The sequence below is a fragment of the Rattus norvegicus genome, chromosome 7 (assembly GCF_021556685.1).
Source record: "Rattus norvegicus strain SHRSP/BbbUtx chromosome 7, alternate assembly SHRSP_T2T, whole genome shotgun sequence".
NCBI classification, from domain to species: domain Eukaryota; kingdom Metazoa; phylum Chordata; class Mammalia; order Rodentia; family Muridae; genus Rattus; species Rattus norvegicus.
In genome coordinates, this window is record NC_141540.1 from 25,416,991 (window position 1) to 25,421,814 (window position 4,824).

The window sequence follows — 4,824 nt, forward strand, 5'->3', positions numbered from 1 at the left end:
GAACAACATAACTAATCTACGCTTTAAGAACAAAATAACCAATCAGCCCTTTGACAGGTTAGGGAGAGTGTGGAGACTAAGAAAGATATCTCCAGAGTTCACCTGGCTCATGTGCTGTTCTGAGATGGTGAGGAAATAAAGAAAGAAGACAGGCCCTCCGCTCTTTGCTTCTCCTGTCCACCACCCCTCTCTCTCTCTCTCTCCCTCCCTCTCCCTCAGCTTTTGATTCCCCACGCCTAGTCTAGTGGTATCTGGAATGATGGGAAGAAAAGGGGCTTTGGATAACTATGATGTTTCAGAGGAAGCAAAAAGACCAAGGTATGCAGGAAGAGGAGTGTGCCCTTCAGTTGGATCTTGATCAACTCTGCCTCCTGCATTTGTGGGAGCCTCAACCCCCACACCTGGTGCCTGTGATGGTGTAGGACTGGGAGTTGGAATGGCAGAGGAGTGGGAGTGGGGATGGCATCCCTGAGCAGTCGACAGACCCTGCCCTGCAGGCCCTCCACCCCCCACCACCACCCCAGGCAGCCAGGACTCCAGATTTGTGGAGGTCAGGGCCTCCCAGACAGCAGACCCAGCTGTGCAGAGGATCCAGCAGCCCAACACCACCAAAGGGCAGAACACAGCAAAGCTCGGAATGGACAAAGATGCAAAGCTTTGCCTGAAGGCCACCAGCAACACCAAAGCGTGCATTCCAGTGCTCACATCTGAGCGAGTGGAGGAGATCGTAGATAGCCAAGGATGATGGATTAAGGCTCTGAGGGCCAAGACCAATACCCATATTGAGACACCTGTGTGAGATGAGGAGCCAGTGTTCATGGTGACTGGGAGGCAGTAAGAAGTGTTCACAGCCTGGCAGGAAATCATCTCCGAAGTGTGGCTTTAGTGTGCCCCCTGCTCTGCCAGGCCAAGCGATGATCCCTGTATGAGCCCTACCATGTGGTGATGCTGGTAGTGTGCCCAAATTGTATCCAGCAGCAGACCAACACTTACATCATAACTTCCAGCCAGGACTAAGACCTGGTGTTTGAGGTCAACAGTGCCTGGGTAACTTGGAAAGTAGACAGCACCGCAAGGAAGGAGATAGCAAGGTACATTACCCCACACACTGGCAAGATTCTTGAGTAGAACAGGGATGGTGACTTCCTGGGTGACAATAAGATTGACTTCATGGCTGTCAGACTCCATGCAGCCCTGGATAGCCTCTACTCAGATGCCTGGCCCATGTTTGCTCCAGGCTGTAAGCCACTCTCCACCTTCAGGCACAACAACCTGGGCTGTATATTTGAGTGTGGCATGAACTCATCTTTGAGGCCCAGCACTTAGGCTAGCAGGGCAGGGACATCAGCTAAGGTGGATATCTGTTTCCAGCAATGGTGTGGGCAGGCAGGAATTGTACTATGGAGTGAGAGGTAAGCCTGCCCACCCCCACTGCTGATGGAGTTCTTACCAGGAACTCCATCTTCACACTGGTGCACTTCTCTTCTGCCTCCTACTACTTTTCTTCAGCCAAAGCATATGCAGAACCCCCATGTGAGCATTGATCTCCTGCCACCAATGAGGGGTCCTGGACAGGCTCACATAGATGCAGTCCAGAGAGACACAAAGAGTTTCTCTAAAGTGGGAGTAGGAAGGCCTGCATCCTCTGCTTTGAGAGAAAAGTGACAGCAGCCCTGGTGCCCAGAGGACATAATCTTGTCTGGATGGAGGGTGCAGTATGCATCTGTGAGAGGACAGACCAAGATTGTCCTGTCTGTCACATCACTGCCACACAAGCTATCTGAATATTTTTCCAAGTTCCATGTCCCTGGAAAATCGGTCTGCTCCCTAGGGTACAGCCATGGACCTGTAGGGATTGTAGCGACTACAGGGCAAGTTTCTGGGCAATAATCACCTCAGTGGGATGGAGAAGGAGAGGAATGAGTGGCTACGGGTGGGGCAAAGTCCAGAGCCTCTGGTTACACTTTTGGAGTGGGCTATAAATTTTACTAATGTTACAACTCTGATACATCAACAGACCCTTAAATCAGGAAGCAGCTAAGAGAAGCTTTTGTTTAGCTTGAAGTGGCCACCAGGACACCCTGACCTTTCCCTTCTCCCTATCTATGTGACATTAGGCCTCTTCCTCTGCGCAGTAAGAACAGGGAGAATTGCTGTCTGTAGCTAGAGGTGCTCTTAGTGATCCCCAGTCATTTGGTTCTGACCTCTGATCTCCTAACGTGACCCCTTACCTCACACCACCCTTTTCCTGAGTTCCCAACAGATAAGGAGAGGGGACCTAATAAGGTTCTAGGTACATCTTCTGGGAAGGAGCAGGATGTCAATCAACAAAGGGCTCACAACTCACCTGTCTCACACGGCTGGGCTAGAGATCTGAAGGAGGCTTCTCTTTTCCCTCCAACTTTTTGCTTGTCCCTTCTTCAAATTTTTTGCTGTGGACTTGCCCATTCCTTTTTTTGTCTTTGTTCTTTTTTCCTATCCCTTCTATTCCCCTTTTCTATCCAGCTGTTATGTGCAGTCCCTGGTTCCTCTTGCCTCTTCTAGCCCAGCTTTGGGCATAACATCTTCCTGGGAGAGAAGTCTAGAGAACATTTTGATAGCCCCCTTCCCAGGTTCTGATCCTGTAGTGGACAGCCCCTTCCCCACTCCTGCAAAGACTCAATTCCAATTCCTGATGGAATGTAGTTTTAGATCCAGACAGTTTGAGACTGGAAACTAATAATGGGTACATAGTGGAAACTAGTATCAGGGTTCATAAAAGGTTGGAAACCAACCTTTATCTTCTGTGGGCGTTAGGCTGAGGGTGCAGCATATCCATATCACAGATCACCTGCCCGAGGGAAGGGGAAGCAGATTGTAGGAAATATCCTGGATCTGGAGAGGTGTGGTTGGGAAGTGTCCCCTCCCGCTCCCTAGCAGTGGCCCACCCCTGACCTCTCTGCACCTAGCTGAACCACTATTGAATCCTGATTAAACACAAATCATTATGCTATGTCTTCCCCACTGCCTGAGGAGAGAGCTCAGCTTCTTGGTGATGGGTTACCCCAGGGCAAAGCAGGGTTGGGGTGCAGTGGAGCCTCTTCCAAGAATCAGGCATTGTGATAGGTCTAGCACCCTTTGTGCTCCTCTTGCTCATTTATGTCAGTCAGCAGCCTCCTACCCTCCTGGTTCTGCTGGCTGGGCCAGGAGCAGGTGGGAGACCAGGAGGCCAGCAGATGCTTGTATGTAATAGGGAGGGAATACTCTGAGCTCTAGCTCAGGAGTCCCACTCTTCCTGGCTGGAGAAGGGATGTGGGAGGAAGGCAGATGGAGGTCTCTCTCTTTTGCCTCTTGTCAATTAATTTACCTCTCCACAACCTCACCCTCTGGACCACCAGCCTGAGAGAGGAGATGCAGGAGGTCACAGCCATTTCACTGACAGGAATGAGTTCCAGTCAGGACCTGTCTCTCTGTATGGCTCTCTAGAGTGGGAGGTCAGAGACATAAGCTTCTCTCAGAACTGTGACAGACAGATCCCATCCACCTAGTGAACACTGAATTCCATCCTTCAATCCTCCAGCTGCAGGCCCTCCATTCTGCTTCAAATAGGTCTTAATACAGCAAGATAATAGGAACAGCCAGCTGCTTCTAATGCTTAGACATTCTAGCTCATTTTCTGTCTCTGATGACATTTCACCTGACCCTAGCACTGCAATTTTTATTTGTATGGTGCTCATGTGTGATAGTCAACTGGTCAACATCAATAGCACAAGAAATCCAAATGGAGGAAAATGTTACTGAGTTAACTCCTGTATTAATAGCCTATAGGAAGGTATAAGGGGAGTTTCTTCATCAGTGACTACTATGGGAGCATGGTATCCCATCTGGAGATGTGCCATTAGAAGGCATCATTATCTGAGCAGGAAATTCAGGTCAGCATGCCAGTCAGCAGCTCTCCTCTGCCACTCTGTCAGCTCTCTTTCACTTCCTGCCTACAGGATCATGCCTCGTCTGAGTTCCTGCCTTGACTTCTCATCACAGATGGACAACGGTCAGGAAATAGGAGCCACATTAAATCTTGACAATGGTCAGGATATAGGAGCCACATTAAATCTTGACAATGGTCAGGATATAGGAGCCACATTAAATCATTTGTGCTCCTTGTTGCTTTTGGTCATAATGTCTGTCAAATCAATGCAAAGTAACTTATGCCAGACACACATTTTTGTACACTGGTCCACATCAGGCAGTGGTTGTTTTGTGGCAGAGCAAGAAGAAAGGGAGGCTAATAGACCCTACCCCCACTTTTAGAAAGGGTATTGTTGGGCAAAACCTTGGGGGATGGGCAAGCCTAACTGTCAGAAACTGTAGTTTAACTTACATTACCTACTTTACTGCCAGATATGAGGTACTCAGATACTCTGCCTTTATCTCCACAAGAGGTTTCTCACTTTGGAGCATGGATGTCCCAAATCAGGGTTTCTCTGTGTAGCCCTGACTATCCTGGAATTCCCTCAGTACACCAGGCTGGGAAGTAACTCAGAGATCCACCTGCCTATGTTGCTGGAAGTAAAGGTGTGCACCTCCACCACAACGCTTCCTCCAGGCATTTGCAATCATTCAACTACCAAATGTGGAGGGTCTAGTGACCATGCCCAGGCACCAGGCACAGGGATAGCAGCTAATGGGAAGCAGGCCCAGTAGCCCAAGCGAACAAAGTTCAGAGGGGCAGGAGGAATACATTTAGACATTCTACACAGCAGAGTGATGGTCTTGCTACAGCAATCTCTCCTAAGGTGATCAGAGGAAAGGATTCCTTGGCCCCTAGCACCTAAAGTAGACAGC

At 49.3% G+C, this 4,824-nt stretch overlaps 1 pseudogene; it reads left to right on the forward strand.

The window, feature by feature from the left end:
* The first annotated feature begins 287 nt into the window (after positions 1-287).
* LOC148004556 (RNA-binding protein MEX3A pseudogene) lies at positions 288-1,483 on the forward strand (annotated as a pseudogene).
* The last annotated feature ends 3,341 nt before the right edge of the window (positions 1,484-4,824 follow it).